Consider the following 18,913-nt stretch of genomic DNA (forward strand, 5'->3'; position numbering starts at 1 on the left):
ATAATCGGAGCCTCCTGTCCTGCTATAGAATTCAAAATTTGCAAACTTTCGTGACAAGAATTTTCAATTCTATTAAGGACTAGGAAGCGAGGATTATCCCACCCGTTATTGTATGCATTTATTGTTAATTTATATTCTGCATTTATGCTTATGATGTTTTCCTTATATGCATCCTGTTTCTTTACCCTCCCTTGCTTTTATGCTCAGTATTTTGCATAAGCTTGCAATTACGGCTTTGTCTTCTTTTCAGGATCTGATCCCAAATGAGGAGTTTTCCGACCTGCCTGGTGTCTGCCTACCTGCTCCGTCGGAGTCTTCCAGCTTCAGTTTTCTTCACTTGGTTGCCTTTTGGATGTTCCTTGGCCTTCCGGGATTGGTGATGCTGTTTTCCTTATTTGACTTTCCGGATTGGCTTTGTTCTGCTTTACTGGATATGTTCTCACGAAAGAAAGAGGAGGAGTGACTATCTCTATGACCTTTTATACCACATACTCTATGGTTTTTACCCATGTGTTTCTGGGTATTGTGGTTTATTTGTTTCTATGGCTGCTGGGCATTTCATTAAAGAAATGAGATAGCAGAATCCTTGCCTCCTAGTCCTTAATAGAATTGAAAATTCTTGTCACGAATGTTTGCAAATTTTGAATTGTTTACTCTGGAGGCGCCGCTTCACAACTTCCCCATCTGTTCTACCTTTAAAAAGCGTGACGTCTCACAAACGGCGTTGTCTCATGATCCTATGCGGACATGTTTTGCTGAGGGGCACGGCACTAGAAGCTTATCGGTAAGTCTTTTCTTCCACTCCTGACCTGGGATAACGGGCGCCCTTTTTCTTTGTCGCATTATTATTTGCCTCTTAACTATCACTCGGCGCTAAGTCACCTTCTGTCCATTTGTTTCTGTCTAGTTATTCCCGTCCCGATGCCCTGGATGTTTACTGTGACCATGTTTAATGGCGTGCTCTCGCCTCCTGGCCTCTGAAGTAACCCTTATTAACGAGTGGATCTGACTTGGCATATTTAAGGTGAGACTCCTGTCTTCATCCTTGATACTTTGCTGCGCTTCGCGCTTGGTATTCTTTTTTTTGGTGTATTCTGGGGTAATGTTTTTTTCTGTATCTTTATACATTAGGTGTGTATTTGTGACTGTTACTTTGTGTTTTTGTATTCATGTTTATTTTTGTATTGCTCTTTACTGATGATTGCCCTGTCTCAGCAATATCCTGCTGCCCTCATAAATGACCAGCTAGCGTTCGTCTGTTTTTTCTTTCATCAGACTGAGCGCTGCTTTCACTAACATACGCGGATGACATATCTGTTTCCTCGATCTCTATGTACATTATAAACTACTGGGAATGGAGTCTTCACATTCTTCTGTTTAGATTCCTGTATTATTGTTTAGGGTAAGACCAGTGTGCCCTTATTATATGTTTATATGTTCACTTTACTTTTCTCTCTGCTTATAGTTTGAGTAGATGACCTTACTCTCTCCTTTACTCTTTTTAGCTTTGTCTATAGACTAGTATTCTATTTTGATGCTAGTCACTTGTCTTCCTACCTATTGCGGGCGGTCCCTTTTGGCATAGCGATGGCGGGTGGACAAACATCGTAATCAAACCTATTCTTCTCACTTCCTATATTTATCTTTAGGTAGAACACTGTGGTGTTGGTTCTCTGGTGCTCAGTGCACACTCGGCTCTATCGTTACTTAAGAACTGCACTATTGTTTCCTTTTGATTCTGAGACACAGGTCATTTCCTTCTAATGCTATTTTATATCTCACACATACCAGTCTTGTGCACTTTATTATTCAGTGTGGCTTTTGGGTACCTTATTATTATTATTGTTATCCTAATTTAACCTTTCGGTAGCTGAGCCCTTTGGCTCACAAGCATGGCATGTAAATTGATACTGTACTACTATGTACACGTATTGTTTTTGACTATCCTTCATGAATATTGTATGTCTGATGGTTTGCATTTATCATAGGCTCATCTCAATTTCACGCCTCTGGATCTTTTTGCCCTGAGGAAGGTGAGACCCACATTGGGTCGATCACCGAAACGTGTGTCGGCGTTGTTTCTACTGAATGGACTCATTGTTATCATCCTAAACTAACTTTAATGTATCCTGATGACCCTGAATTTATTTAGCGCTACATAAATACTGGAGTGTTTATCTGTCTTTAGATGATGATCACTGTTATCCATATTTGGTCCATTTGTTCTTATCCACTGTACTGTTGGTATGAGTATGAGTGAATTCCTGAGTCACAGGATGTGTTGGTATGTGAGAGTATGAATCAGTTGGTATGAATGTGTGAGTGAGAGCCATGGTGTGGGATGTTTTATACGCTCAATTTGTAAATAGATGCTAATGAATTATAAATAAACTTTGATATGTTTGAAATATGTTTTTTGTGACATGCCTTTGTCATCTTGGCCAGCTCCCTGGGTGTTTATATATTAGCGACTTATTGCGCATGTTAAAAATTATTATAGATAATAAATGTTTAGAGTAGCTTAACATGACATCGCATCAGAATCGCTCCAACTCCTTCTCCCACTCCGCAGGCCCCCTGCCCGCAATAGCATCCCTCCTTTAGGGATATGGATACTATCCACCGCAGAGCTACCAAACTAACCCTTAGCATCCACAACTCCATTCTGGATCTAAAGAACCACCTGCACCTCACAGAACTCTCCTTCTCGAACTTCAAGCTCTTGCAGAACTCTACTCCCCCTTCCTCCGAGCCTCTCTTTCACCCTTTTTCCGCTATCCCTGAGGCACCTGTGCTCTCGCAAGCAGCCTTGCCACCTCTCAGAGGAGGAAACTCAGGCCCTCCTCCATACCTACAAACCTGCCCCTGTAACGCCTAGCCCTCTAGACCTCATGGAGGAAGAAGTTGTAGACCTCCTCATTAGCAACGATTCAGCCCTGATTAGCCAATAGAAGTGGAGAAGTGTGGCTCACTGGTTAGAGCAGGCAGACCCTGGAGCAGAGGTCAGACCCGGGACCAGGGTTCAATTCCCGACGCGGCAGGGTTTTGAGCTCAAATGTCCACGGACTCGATAATTCTCGCTCCGGTGCCTGCCCTAATCATGGGTTCTCACTCTGCAACTCTGGGCATTAAGCTTGCTTAATCTCCACAACGGCCCCCCGCGGCGGGATGCCTGGCTTTCACCTTGGGGATGCCCTGTAGGGGCTATCTCACAGGGAAAAGCCAGGACGGGTTCCCAAGGCAAGCGCCGAGATGCCTCCGGGTGATTCGAGCGCTATATAAGAACATACAAAAAAAAAAAAAAAAAAAATAGCCCCCAGATCTGAGTGACGAACACCCTATCCGCACGGTTCCAACCAACCCCAACAGATCAGCTACCCTACGCAACAGAGGAGTGATCAACGGCAACCTAGCGCTAGTACACATCTCTGCCCCTACTCACGACACACACTCCACCTCCCACTATCCGGCCTCCTAATTAACTGCCGCTTAGCATTCAAGCATGCCTCTGATGTCACCGATCTCATTCTGAGCCAAAAATCAGACTTAGCAGTCTTGACTGAATCTTTGCTCAATGAATGCTCATCTCCCTGCCTAGATCTCTTAGTCCCACCCAATTACAACATTCTAAGGCTGGACAGGCAATCCCATAAAAAAGGGGGAGGCACTGCCTGCATCTACCGCTCTAACCTCTATGTTACTGAACTTCTGGCTGATCCTACAGACTCCTGCAAATACCTTGCATTTTCCATATGCAACAACACCACCCAACTGTGCAGACTGCACATCTTTTACCACCCCCCAGGCACCTTCACTGACCTCCTCATGGAAATCATCACAGCCAAGGCCTCCCCTAACTCTAATGACATTTTCCTTTGTACTTCTACTTGCACCGGAACTACCCCAAGGACCCTCAGGTCAATGCCATCAGAGACTTTTTGGCCAACCAAACCCTTTTTTTTCCCCTCATACAGCAATATTTTGGAATTGGAGGTGTCGGGGGTCCTCTTTCCCTTTTGAACTATCCTTCCGGGAATTTCGAGGTTTCTCCTGAGTGGGCACAGCTTGTGCGTGGAGAATTTCTGGGTTTCCTCTACACCTTAACCCCCTTGTGTCCGCTTCCGATGCATTTGTTTCTGGGTTGAGACAGTCACTTTGACTACTCACTCAAGTTTCCACTTGAGGTGTTACTGCATTGCTTAATCATTGGACCAAGTCATATTTGTTACAGTGTAATTTTCTCAGATATCCCAATATGCGTTTCTTTTACCCCTTTGTCTACTCGTGTCAAGTTTGTGTGCTCTTTTTATAGAGGCTAACTACTCGTTGTGCGTTGGAGGTACACCTTTTACCCACTTTATGCATATCTCCCTCCTTGCCAGTAAAATCAGCATAAACAATATTCTCACTTGATCCTTACTCAATTTTGGGTTTTCACCCTTATCGTAATTTACCCCGAAGATAACCAGGTCTATAGTCCCCTCTGTCTGTCGGCCCAGTAGCTTAGAAAGAGTCTCACCCGTTTCTTTCCAGAAGACCTCCAGTCGAGGGCACTGCCGGCACATGTGAAGGACGTCTGCACCCATTTCTCCACATTTGGGGCAACTTCTCTCCCCTTGGCCTTTGATCTTTGACAGCCTCTTTGGCGTCCAATACGCTCTATGGATAGTGAATAAGTGGTTTCTTCTTAATGGTGCAGATCTCACAATTTTCCAACATGTAGCTACAGATACTTGCCAATTATGCTGGATATCTTCTTCCGGCAGTACTCCTAGCCAGGTCTCATCTGGAGTTTTGTCATCTTCCTCCCCTTCCTGTATTAGGGCCCAGTACCATTGTGCTATCTCTTTTTTATAGGTCTTATTTCCCTGCAGCATTTCTTCAATTTTTTCCGGTCCTTCTTGACTATCCTTTAGATTTTTCACCCAGCTGGTCAGTTTTGTAGTACTTAAATCGTGAGATTGAGCCTTTTGTTCTTTTGCTCAGCTCTTCCCATTCTATGACAGCATTCCGGATTTTTAGTTCCCTCCATTTTGTGATATTACTTTCCTTCAGGGGGTTTGCTAGTTTGTCTTTTAAACACTCAGGAGTTTCAGGGGAGACCCAAATCGGTGCATAATTGCTATAGTACGGAATTTTAAACAAAATTTCTCATTTTATACCAAAGCGTGGCTGCTGCCTTCAGCGTTTTCAATTTTATTTTCGTGAAGTATTTTGGGTGTCCGAACTTATACATATAGTGACTTCCTTCCTTGCTAACTTTCGCTTGGAGGTGTTCTGGTAGAAGTTCAAAATCTTCTAGCATTGACCTGGTGTATTTAAACTGAAAGGCTCTACAGTATTGTAATATGTCCGGGCTAGCGATATCCCCTTTTGTTTTGTGTTTCCTTATCTTCCTCCAGGCTATCCTGACTCCCTTTGCGTTCCAAATGAAGCTGCTTAGTTCTCCCTGCAGTTTCTTTAGTTTCTTCTCTTTGAATTCCGGCGGAATAGTGCTAAATAAGTAGGTACATTTTGGGAGTATAGCCATCTTTATTATGTTTGATCTCCCCATTAAAGACAACGGCAGGCCCCCCGAGCTTGGAGCAGTTGTTTTACCTCTTTATGGATTCTCTCGAGATTTAGGGTTGTGATCTCCTCTATGTCCGTTGTAAGTTCTATACCCAAGTATTTTATTTTGTTTTTACTCTAGGATCTTGTGATACAATATTCCATTGGAGAATTTCTGTCTTTGATTGGTTCGCCAGGTATCCTGATACTCTTCCATACGATCTCACTATTTCTTCGACTGCTGGCAGGGATACCTCGAGATGTTGGTAAATACCATCAAATTGTCTGCAAACAAAGCAACGTTTTTTTCATCCTAGGTGCGTAAATTGTACTATTTCCTCTGCTTTCCTTAGTAGTTCTGCTAGAGGCTCTATATACAGATCGAATAATAGGTGGGGTAGTGGGCATCTCTGCCTTGTGCCCCTTTGTATTGTTATTTCCTCTGTTAGTGAGTCGTTTACTAAGACCTTGGCTGAGGGACTTCCATATATTTGTTTAATTGCGCCCAGGAAGGTCTCTCCTAAATTAAACTTGGCAAGGGTTGCGTTTAGGAAAGGCGAGCTCACCCTATCAAAAGCTTTGGCCGCATCTAGGGTTAAAAGTAACAGGGGTGTTTTAAAATGTGTAGCTAGATCTATTGCACTAATGAGTTCTTGAGTAAGTTCCTGTATGTGTCTATCTTTGAGAAAAGCCTTTTAGGTCTGTATGGACTATGGAGCCAACCACCTTTCCTAATCTTTTGCCTAAAATTTGTGTGTATAGCTTATAATCTGTGTTCAGGAGCGAGATTGGCCTATATGATGCACATCTTGAAGAGCTCTTTCTGGGTTTCAGTATATGACAGGTAATTGCTTCGTTCCAAGAGGCTGGGAGGGATCCTTTCTCTTTGAAGACTTTGTTCAAAAGGGCCGTCAGTGACGAGACCAATATGTTATGTTATGTTATATAGTTGCTTATAACGCGCACTGTTAGTCGAAACTGTCCTGGCGCGGGAGAGAATCACGGTGTCAGTTAAAATAAAAGCAGATGATCTACAAGGCTTGTCTGAATAAGTGAGTTTTCAGATGTTTTTTAAAATATGTAAGGTTTGTCGTATTCCACAACTGAGCAGCTCTAACCGTCAAGGATTGTCCCCCAAGACGAACTCTCTTAAATCTGGGAATGACCAGATGTCTAAGGGTGGCAGATCGCAATTGACGAGGAGGGTGGTAAAAAGCAAATCTGTCCTTTAAGTAGGAGGGACATGGGCCATGTAAGGCTTTTAAGGCCAAAACCAAGATCTTAAAGCGTACTCTCAGAGCAACTGGAAGCCAATGTAACTCTGAGAGCTGCTTGCGTACGCTGAGTCTCCTAGGGATGTCAAAGAGGAGCCTCACTGCCGCGTTCTGGACCACCTGCAATTTGCGAAGCAAGAAGTCAGGCGCACCGATGTAGATGTAGAGGGGGTTGGCGTAATCCAGACGCGAGAGAATAAGTGCTCTGGCCACTGTTTCTTTTGCCTCTTGGGGAAGGAGAGGAAAAAACTTCCGGAGAGTGGTTAGGGTCCCAAAACAAGTACCCGCCAGTCCGTGATTTGTTCCCGGAAGCATAAATCAGCTCCGAACCAAATCCCCAAGTTTTTTTCAACCCCACCAACCCCAGTGGGACATGGCAATCCGCTGGGCCAAATGGATTCCTTAAAAGCGACCGGAAAGTGCCCGTACAGAAGAATCTCTGACTTGTCCTCATTACACTTGAGGCAGGCCCGGGCAAACCAGGCAAACACTGAGGACAGGCACTGCCGGACACCGTCTGTGCAGAGATTATTCTTGTCCCAAGTGAAGAGAAGTTGGGTGTCGTCGGCATAGGCCATTATTTTCGCACCCAAGCTCTCAGCCAAGCAGACAAGAGGAGTCAAATAAACATTAAAAAGCAGGGGACTCAAGGTCGACCCTTGTGGAACTCCTGTATCTACCCTGCTGTTCGATGAGTGGTAGGGGGGCAGCCATACTTGTTGGAACCTGTCTGTGAGGAAAGATTTGACCCAGCTGAAGGCCGCGCCCGTGATGCCAATATCCTCCAGCCTAGAGAGAAGCTGGACGTGGGGAACCGTGTCAAACGCGGCAGAGAGGTCCAATAGAATTAGAGCCGCTCTGCCACCCCCGTCCAGACATTCCCTAATGGCCTCGGTGACTTCCATGAGCGCGGTCTCAGTGCTAAAGGAGGTGCGGAACCCAGACTGGGCAGGATGTAGAGCCCCCGATGATTCCACAAACTTCTCCAGCTGTCGAAAGGCAGCCTTTTCACAGACCTTGGCTAAAGCCGGGATCAAGGAGATAGGCCTATAATTGGAAACAATCAGGGGGTCCGCTGAAGGTTTTTTGATCAGTGGGAGAAGTTTTGCTTGTTTCCACTGAGAGGGTACCACACCTGTTTGTAAAGACTCATTAACCAAGTCAGTTACTATAGGAGCAATAGCTTCCGCCACACCACTCAAAACTCTAGCAGGGCAAGGGTCAGCTGGAGACCCGGACTTCAGAGCCTTTAGGATGGCCAAAACGTCCTTTTCTTCAGCTTTTCTAAAAGAGCACATCACGTCTTTCGACTCTATACAGTTAAAAGAGACAGGAGGTTGGGGAGAATCACCTTGATTTCGGGCCCTCTGAGCGGATAGGGAGTAGTCTGAATCAGGAGGATTAAGACTCTCTTGAATTTTCTTTATTTTTTCTATAAAGTAAGCGGACAGTTTCTCACACCAGCCCTCAGATATAGGAGCCGATAAAGTTTCTGCCACTGGAGACGTAAAACTTCTGACAATAGACGAAATTTCTCTACTGTTGTTTTTGGCCTTGCTAATCCTGCCTTCATAGTGGCCTCCCTTAGCCTTCTTAATAGCAGCATAGTAGTCTTTTTGCACTGCTCGGAGTTCCGCCTTAGCTACTGGGCAGTACTCTCGCCTCCAAATCCTTTCCCGCTCCTTACAGCCAATTTTTTAAGTTTTAAGATGTTCCGTTTACCAAGGAGAGGAAGGGGAGGCTCTAGGCCGCTTTGTACCTTTGAGCTGTGATGGCAGGCTAACCGAGGCTCTAATCCATGTCGAGAAATTCTCAACGGCTTCTTCTAGATTATCAGACTTGGCCGGAAGAGAATGGGTCAGGGCTTCTGCTAAAGCTGGAATACTAATTTTTTGGGGAAAGGGGACCTGATGCTCTTTGGCTAAGGCGCGGGCCCTGTCCAGCTCCCAGGAGAAGCCCACCAAGAAATGGTCCGACCACGTAACTGGGCGAGGGATATCAGACTTGATATTGAAATTGGCATAGACAAGATCAAGGCAGTGCCCTCCAAGGTGAGTAATGTCCTGGCCCTGTTTTCTAAGCTGAGCTATGGCGCAAAGCTCGCCCAGTGCCCTGACTCCTTGGGCTGTAGAAACATCCATATGAATATTAAGATCCCCCAAGAGCAAGAACCTGGGGAACCTCAGCGCTCCCTGGGCGACTACCTCGTCAAGAGAATTGATGAACGAAAACCAAAGGACCTGGGGGACGGTAGATCAGCAAACCGCCCAAGGTGAACTGCGAAGAAAGAGCAATCGAAAATTCCAATGCTTCCCCGTCCTCAATGGCACCTGAGCTACGATCTAATCTTGCTATCTTAAAACCCCTGGGTATAGCTAGCTCAAACGCCGGAGCGCAGAAGGTGTGTAGCCATGTCTCTGTGACGAATAAGAGGTCGAGCGAGTTATCAATTATCAGCTCACGGATCTCCTCCGTATGCTTAACTAAAGAGCGCGCATTAATGAGAGCAGCGCGAATTCTGGAACCAGAATCACCGTTAGCCGGTGAGGTAGAAGTGGAGGCAGATGTACTAAATTGAAACTGACAATTCGGGCATACCCTATCTATGGAGTATAAAACCTCCCATGGCGTGCAGTTGCCACACAAATTTTTATTAAGAGAGTGAAGTAGCTCTCAGCTATATGTAATAGGAGAGTCTGAATGGTGGAACCCTAAACGTGCAGCGTTTTTGGCCCTGGGCGCTGTCGGGGCGTGGACGGGCGCAGACGGGCTTACCTTAGGCGCACCTTCGGCGCGCCATCGTCGCGCCCGCTGCGCTCCCGGAAGCACATATGCTTTTTATGCCCTGCCTCCCCAAAAGCGCTAGACCGCTAACTCCGGCCAGGCTTCAGGAACAACACAGCCCAAGATGGCGCCTCACCCTCCACTCAAACAGCACAGTCAGCTGCGGTGGAACGGGGCGAGGGAGGCCGCCGAAGGAGCAAGAATGTGCAAAAAAATGCAGTTGAAGATACAAGTATTAAAATCAGTGCTCAAACATAGTAAGTGACAATTTTTTTAAATGGGGTTAGGCGCCAGCATCTAAATCATGCCTGCGCTCACTGAGTACCCTGACAAGCTTTTAAATGTAAATAGCGAGCTTGTAGATGAAGGATCAGCTCACACTAACACAGGATCCCCCCAGCGAATCACAGGCGCTGCCACCGACCTGAAAATACTTCACGTGGATGGATATATAACTCATTTGGAAGAACATCTGGGCCTGCTGCCTTGATTTTTTTAAGACCCTTCAGGGTCCCTAGTACTTCTTCTTTGCTAATGGTCTGATTTAGCTCCGCAATTTGCTCCTGTGAGAGTTCTGGCATAGAGACTTCCCCCAAGAATGCTTCAATCTGCTCTTTGGTAGCCATTGTTTCTTCCGTATATAGATTGTTGAAACACTTCTCGAATTGTTTCCTGATTTCTACGTCATCAGAAGTGACCTGTTGGTCTTCCTTCTGTATTTTGAGTATCCTGTTGCAAGTTGTGTCTGTTTTCAACTTCCACGCCAGCAGCTTCCCACAACCTTCACCGTATTCGTAATGGGATATTTTGCTGGCCTCCCATTTTTGCTTGACTATTTTCTCGAGAACATCAGCCAGCTCCATTTTTTTTCGTTTTCCTCTTCTCCTCGATGTCTATCTTCCTTTATGGGGAGAGATTGTTTGTGGCTAGCTCAGTCTCTAACAGAGTAAGTTCTCCTTCTAACTCGCCAATCTTGATTTTTTTTAAATTTATTTTTATGTGCCGAGAGGCTGATTATTTTCCCCCTAATAACGGCCTTATATGCTTCCCATGCAGTTTTTTTATACGAAAGAATTCTTCTGTCTCTTCTGATAGCTTTTGAATGCAGGTCATGTCTTGAAATATGGCTCTATTTACAGTCCATCTTGGGTTAGTGGCTGGGCAGCTTAGCTTTAAGCGTAGCACCACAGCTGAATCGTCTGACAGATGCGTTGGTATATGTTCCACTGTCATCGTGGAATTTAATAATCCTGCATCTATTAAAAAATAGTCTATTCTTGAAGCGTGTCCCAATCTTTTATTTTGCAAGGTGAATTAATTTATCTCATCCCCTTTTTCCCTCAATATATCCATAAGTCCTAAGTCCTTTATGCAGAGGGTTACCCACTACCTCATTTTAGGTAAATTGGGTCCGTGCTTAGTTGGGAACCTATCCCTCCTGGGGTCCAGTATAATATTAAAATCCCCTCCCATTATTATGGGTGCTCTAGCTGATAAAAGTTGCGTATAGACTTTCTGGAGTGGCTCTGGGTCGTCTAAATTTGGACCATAATACCCAACAATTGTGAAAGGGTTATTTTTTATCCTCACATTAACTACAACCCACCGTCCCTTCTTATCCACTTCTGTGGTTTCAATCCTTGCACCCAGTGACTTTTTAAACAGGATCGCCACCCCTTTCACCGTACAATCTTGGTTTGTGCACATACATGACTCTATCCATCTCTGATTTTTCAGAAACTTCTCCCACTCACCCTTCAGTAGGTGCGTCTCCTGTAATATGATTACTTCGCAATCTATAATTTTCAAATATTCCATGATTTTTGCCCTACGTTTCCTTATCCGCAACCCATTTACATTCCATGTCAAAATGTTAACTGCCATTTATTTCATTTTCTTTTGTACATTCTCTTTTTCGTAGCCTCTTCTGGTTCTTACATGTATGGACCAATTTCCCTTAACCTCATATTGCTTGCTTGGGACATTTTTATATTCTTTTTCCCTACTTTGCTCCCACCTGGCGCACTTTTTTTTTATTTTCACAAAAATGTTTGTGCTGCCTTCCTTCCCTTTTTCCCTCCCTGGGAAAAGCCTCCTTCCATTTCCTTTGGGGCATTTTCTTTACCATCAATTCGAGCCCCCTACTCTTCTACTGCTTTTTTGTTTTTTATTGAGCACATTGACTACTTTTATTTTTCTTTGGATTTGCTTATTTGTCTGATTGAGACTTTATTCGATCTATGAAGCACTCTACCTCCTTTGGGTCTCTGATGTTTTACATTTTATTTTCCCACATTATTCTCAGTGCTGCTGGAAAACGCATTTGCACCGTCGCTCCTAGTGTTTTCAATTGTTGCATGTACTGGCCGAGCTGCGGCCGGATAGGATCTCGGCTGTGAGCTCCGTGCTCTTCCAACAGAACTTCAGCACAAAGAGCACGGAAAAGCGCAGGGAAAGTTGGAAAAAGCGACGACCTAAAACCTAATTATGAGGCACTCGGAATGAAGTCAGTACCTGGGGGAGAGGACATCCGGAACACCAGGAACAAACGCGACGGCAGGGTCAGGATGAGCTGCCCCAGGAAGTGAGCCGGGATGGTAGAGGCAGCAGCAGCAGCGCCGGGAGGTGCAGGGCGGAGCCAGGAAAACCAACGCGGACACTGCAGGCTTGCTGTTCAGCGGGTCCCAGTGGGGGAGAGCGGAGCTTCCACGAGCAAAAACAGGAGAGGGAGCGAAGCGGAAACACGACTGCCTGGAGGTGCAGGGTGGTTTCGGGAGAACCAGTCTCGGTGGCGCAAGCTAGGAGATCAGCGTGAATCAGCAGATGGAAGGCAAAAAGTGAAACAAGAAACTAGGAGCGGAGTAGAGTGGAGCGGTTGCGCAGAGTCCCGAATGAGCCTGGTAGGAGTGGGAGAAAAGGCAAAAGTGGTGGGAAAGGGAGTACCCCACCAACGGAACAACTACCTGCCAGGTGGTGTGTGGGCACTAGCAGCCACGACGTGCTTGAGCGCCAGGAAAGCCGCTGCGAGGTTACCACTTAGAGGTGAGGCTACCTATCTAATTGTGCCAAGAGAGGATAGTAAATATTGCCTGGAGAGCGGGAAAGTAGCTGCTGGGGTATCTGGTGTAGCCACTCAGAAAGGTTACCTGTCCAAGGTGAGGGGGAAAGGGGGAAGTTTGGTTGCAGGAACGAGGCAAGATTGAGAGGCTGCCAAGACTAAACTCTGTGTGCATACTTCTGGGGGTGCTAGTAAGCTGTGTGTCCTAGCAAGACCGGAAGAGGCAGAAGGGAGTAATTCAAACACTAATAATCCTATAGCCTTTGAAATAGCGCAGGGAAAACAGAGGACAAAACTAGGCTGGATGATCTAGAGGCTGTGGTAGGGGTAGAGTCAAAAGTGGATCAGGCAAAGCAAGCACGGCTTAAACACCCCAGGTGTGAGACAGGATATAGCCTGAGGAGTAAACATCAGCCACGAGTAGAAGAGGAGCTGCACCAATACCCAGCGTCGGGCAGTGATAAAGGGAAACCCGACATGAATTCCTTTTGCACTACATCAGACACCACATCAGACATATCACCTTAAGCAGTTCCAAAGAGCACGAAAAAAAAGAAAAAGCACACAACTGTAAACAAAACACAGGCCCCATTGTCTACAGCCAGCCAAGCGAAGTTGAAGTCTCTGGAGTACACGAAGCAGAAAATAACCCCATCTCTGAGGTCATACTTTAAGGTGCAAGAAAAAATGGAGCTCCACTTAGAAAAAAACTCAAATATGGGTCAGCCAGAAACAAGCAGGGTTGAAATGACGAAAGAAGTTTCATTGGGAGGCAACAGGTTTGCTCCCCTGGTGGTATTAGAACAACTGGATCAGGCAGATGGCGGCACTTTCACCCCCCCATGCCAGCATGGAAAAAATGATGAGCATGCTGATGACTGAAATGAGGGCGAACTTTGCAACCCCAGAGAGAAACCAGAGCAAGATCTAGGAAGCATGCGAGGCACTTGACCAGAAAACAAATATGCTCATGGAAAGAGTCACTTCTGTAGAACAAGAAATGGTAGTGATAAACAAAAAAGTGGATGAAAACCGGAAAGAAATTGAAGGGCTTTAAAAGAATGGACAATGAAATAAGAGACCTATGGAATCCATGGAAAACCAGGCTAGGAGGAACAACTTCAGAATTTTAAACATCCCTGAAAATCTGGAAGGGGAGGATGTTAAAAATTTTGTGGTAAATCTACTTGGGGAATTTATACCCTTGGCGAAATCAGTGGATCTGGCCGAAGACATACAAAGAGTCCACCGTGACCCTTATGGGAAAAACAAAGCTAGAAAACCCCCCAGAAAAATCCTCATCAACTTCAAAACGTATACACTCAAAGAGAGGATCTTAAGCGAGGGTTGAAAAACAGGGTCATACTCAAAAGGCAACTGGTCATGGAAAATAAGGTCAGATATCTCGAAATCAACACAAGACAGGCCAACCAAACCCTTACCTAAGCCTGCTCACTCCCAACTCACTCGAAAGGCACCACTCTAGACTGGGTCATCGCCAAGGATTCAGTGGTCAAACTTATCTCTATAGACCCATGTGATTGGTCTGACCACCATGCTATCACCTTCCTTTTGCCTGGCACCCACTAGACTTGGACACCACAACCTGTGATTCCCAAATGTTAAGTTAGAGACACCAAGAACCTTGACCACGGGAAACTGGCTGCCCGCTGTGAGTCTGACCTCCCCCCTCATCTCACTACTGTCAACAACCTCACTGATCATTATTCCACAACTATATACAACATTCTAGATGACCTTGCTCCGCTGAAACTAAAAAGAACTCAGATCAAAGACAGGAACCCCTGGTTCAATGGTTCCCTCAACATGGAGAGGAGATCCCTCCGGCAGTCAGAACGTAACTGGAAACAGCACCGGTCAGCAGCCCATCTAAATCTTCTCCGTCAGTCCAGAAATGCCTATAATGGGAAAATCCTCAATGCAAAAAAAGAATTCTTCAGAACAGAACTGGAGAACGCCAAGAACAGACCTTGCAAGCTATTCGACCTGGTCAAACATCTATCCACCAAACTGGCTAAAAAACTCCAAAGAAACCCCTAAATCTCTAATATCATGCGAGGAATGGTCCTCCTTCTTCTGTGATAAAATTACTGCCCTTTGAGACAAACTTAATTCAGAAAAGTACTCCCAAACTACACCGACTTTACCTCTTCTCTCTGCGCTACCCTCCCACACTTCGCCCAAAAACCTAGCGCACTGGTCCAACTTTAAAGTCTATGACGAACACTCTGTCTTGAAAATTCTATCCTCCTTGAATCCTAACAATCACTACAATGATCCTCTCCCTTTTAACTGCCTAGCCGCCGCCTCTCAGGCGATCATCCCTTTTTGGACTGCAATAATCAACGCATCCCTTCTACAGGGATCGATACCTGACTCTCTTAAAGCCGGCCAAGTCGTCCCTATCTTAAAAAAACCTCAGCTGGATCCTGCTTCCCCTGACAACTATAGACCTATATCTAACATCCCACTCGTACCGAAAGTGCTGGCGAAATGTGTGCAACAGCAGTTGAGCCAACACATTACCAACTTCCACCTACTTGATGACTTCCAACCCGGGTTCAGACCTGTACACAGCACGGAAACCACCCTCCTCCATATCGTGGATGATGCCCTCCAAGCCCTTGACCAAGGCAAAACCTGTCTCATAGTACTCCTAGACCTATCCTCGGCTTTCGATACGGTCAACTACGAAACTCTACTGGAACACTTCAAACTCCGGATGGGATTGAATGGCACCGTTCTTGAATGGTTTAGGTCCTTCCTCCAGAATCGCTCACAGAGAATCCTAATCAACTGTAACTTATCCGCTCCCTCTCCGATCATGTTTGGAGTCCCGCAAGGATCAACCACATCCCTACCCTCTTTAATCTTTACCTTGAACCGCTCACAGAGGTGCTACGCACCGCCAACATCGCCTACCACATGTATGCCGACGACACACAGATCTACATTAAAATCTCTTCTCCTGAGGACATTCGCTCCCTGAATGAGGCCTTTAAGCTGACGGTGCATTGGCTCACCTCTAACCAGCTCAAACTTAATGCCAAAAAAACTGAATTTCTCCTTATCTCCCCACCCAAAACCAATCCAGACATTCAGGAATGGATCAAGGCTATCACAGGATTAAACTGCCCTCCTAGCATTGTGGACTCTGCTAAATCCCTGGGAATAACCCTGGACTGCAACTTTAATATGCGTTTTCATATCAACTCGATGGCCAAAACTGCCAGATTTCGCCTGAGCTACCTAAGAAACCTGAAACCATTCCTTGACAACCGAACTAAAAATGGCGACCCAGGAACTAGTCATCTCCAGACTAGTATATGGATGCTGTACCCTCGCAGGGCTACCCAAAAACTCTTTGGCACCATTGAAAGCCTGCCTCAATGCCGCCGCCAGACTCCTAACAGGTTCAAAGAAATTTGACCATATATCTCCACACCTTAAAGCTCTAAACTGGCTTCCTCTTGAGGGCAGAATCCAACTGGCTTGCATCACTCACAAGGCTCTATACTCCAATTCTCCAGCTTTTCACACCCAGAAACTCGTGATATCCGGAGGAGCCAGAAACTCATGGTCCACCAGAGACCTTTTGCTCAAATCAGCACGCATGTGCAGAAAAAATCGTACAATCGTGCCTTCTCTGGGGCCGTCTCAAGAACATGGAACTCACTCCCACCCACCATCAGAAGACTTCCATCTTTGGCACATTTTAAAAAGGAGGCCAAAACTTTCCTTATGGGCAAATTCCTCTCCTAACTCTTGCATTTCATTCACCTCAGCAACTTTGTTTCTCCTTCTATTACGTCATTACCCATGGTTCTTCCGGATGATACCTACCCGGCACTTCTGGGCATCCTACACAGGAATTGAGACAGCTTGTTTTCTCATACAATGTATCTACCTGTTTTTATCCCAAATGTATCTGGGATATGTTACTGCCTATTATTTCTTTCCTTGTATAATGCATCTACCTTTTCTTTTCCCAATTGTATCCACCCATCCTAAGTCTGTTTATACCACCTGTTAATCCTGTAAAGCGCTCTGATAACCTCACGGGTCTGGTTCGCGCTCTATAAAACTCAAAAATAAATAAATAAAATATGAAATAACACTCCATATGGAGGGGGACAAGCCCAGGAAAGTAAAAGGTCTCTTTTGGGAGAACCTGACGTTTGGTTATGACATACTTTTAGCTGAATAAGATTGGCCGCCAACTTTCGGCATGGATCGCCCTGCGGGAGAAGCAGTAATTTTACCAGCCTTTTCCGACCCTGTTCCCAAATACCTAAAATACACATATGCACGGGAGTGGGCAGTAGCCCTAGCCCCAGCATTATACCCAAACCATGTTGGATGGGATGAGTATTCCATTGAAAAATACTCTGATTAAACAGAGGCAGTATCCTATAAAGCAAGAAGCACAAAAACAGGTCAGGGAGATCTTAGATCAACTTGAATACCAAGGGGTGATTGAAACTTGCACCTCTCAAATGAATAATCCTTTGTTTCTGGTCATGAAACCTGACAACTCATTTCGTCTAGTTTTGGATTACAGACATTTAAACAGTTACACCAAAACATTTGCAATACAAAATGCACACAGTGCCGCATTAATGAATAACGTGCGCAAATAATACAAAACGACACTAGATATCTCAAATGGATTCTTCTACCAGAATATAGCGCCTGAAAGCAGGTATTTAACCGCGTTTTCCACGTTAGGCTCCCAGCGTCAATTCTGTCAACTCTCTCAGGGGTATAAGAACAGCCCGGGGTTATTTTCAGCCAGAGTAACTTAATTGCTTCAAAATCTGGATGAAGAGGCATTGTCCTATGTGGATGATATTTATCTAATGGATGATGACCTGGAGGAACACTTGAACAGAGTGAATACCATAATATTGGGATTTGCCTCTGAGGGCTACAAACTTAATTTAAAAAAATCAAAGATAGCCCACCTCAATGTCCTTTTTTTGGAATATGAGCTTTCAAGTGAAGGGAATAGCCTAGCAGATAACTTTGTAGAAAAGTGTGTGCTGATGCAACCTCCAAAATTACAATCAATTCTAGGATTCCTGAAATTTTGCAGAACATATATTTTGGATTACGCAGAAAGGGTTAAACCTTTCTACGATTTAATAAAACCTGACTTTTCAGTTAGACAATGGACACAGGATCACATTGATATCCTTTGTTCCCTACAAGCTAACATGATAGCTTCAAAACACTTAAAAACACGTGTGAATGTACACAACCTGGTGATACGTATAGTTGCGGGTAAATCAGGATACACCTACCTAACTTATAATGAAGGTGAAACAGTACCAATAGCAACAAATCACATGTGTACACAAATGCTGAGATGCGTTTTGCATCAACAGAAAATATTCTTACAGCTAAACAGACTGCTGTAGTGAGAGAACGAGCACTGGCTTAAGGGAAGCGAATCATTGTCATAACCTCAGCTCCAGCATTGGAAGCTGTGACAAAAGCAAGCGTTCCTAATGCAAAAGCCTTACGTCTGAGGTGAATACAATGGGCTAATTCTCTCAGTGCAACACATGTAGAATACAGGTACGCCCCATGTCTAAAAACACAAGCATTTTTGCAATACGAATAAGAATATCCTCTCTCTAATGAAATATTCCCTCTAGATCAGTATGAATATATAATTTACACTGACGGATCGGCTCAGCCGGCCATTGAAAGTAAAGAGCAATACAGCACCGCATACTCGATCGTTAAAGGTTGCATGCAGGATGTTGTACAAAAATTCTGTCTCTAGGAGACTGCACAGCACAGCAGGCAGACTTAAAAGCCTGTTACTGGCACTGGTAAATATGGATCGAGAATTCCCCACACTAATTGTGTGTGACTCATTTTACTGTGTACAGTTGTACAATGAGTACTCACACCACTGGGGACAGAATGGATTCAAAGATGCAAAAGGTACAATTAAGAACAAAACGCTATGGGAACAGGTAGTGGAGTTGAAAACAGAACTACCAAGGGCTCACAAGATACAAACACTGAGTCGTCAATGTGATGGCGTTCACGGTGAAGGGAATTAATTGGCTGACAAAGCTGCAAAGGGGGTTGTACACACGGCTTCCGTAGCTGCAATCACTCATTAAAAAATGAGAATAGATTGTGAAATTATGGTTGCAATTATTGCTCCATTTAATAAATCGGCACTACCCAAAAAAATTCAACTCAAATA

General features: G+C 44.9%; 1 long non-coding RNA gene across 1 annotated transcript in view; it reads left to right on the top strand.

Moving 5' to 3' along the window:
- The first annotated feature begins 288 nt into the window (after positions 1 to 288).
- LOC144827177 (uncharacterized) overlaps positions 289 to 18,913 on the top strand; it is a 44,842-nt gene continuing 26,217 nt past the window's right edge. The window contains exons 1-2 of the long non-coding RNA XR_013610060.1: positions 289 to 784; positions 908 to 1,024. This is a non-coding gene — a long non-coding RNA (uncharacterized LOC144827177). The remainder of the gene's footprint in view (positions 785 to 907; positions 1,025 to 18,913) is intronic.

This window comes from Lissotriton helveticus, chromosome 4_1, assembly GCF_964261635.1.
Source record: "Lissotriton helveticus chromosome 4_1, aLisHel1.1, whole genome shotgun sequence".
Classification (NCBI taxonomy): Eukaryota; Metazoa; Chordata; class Amphibia; order Caudata; family Salamandridae; genus Lissotriton; species Lissotriton helveticus.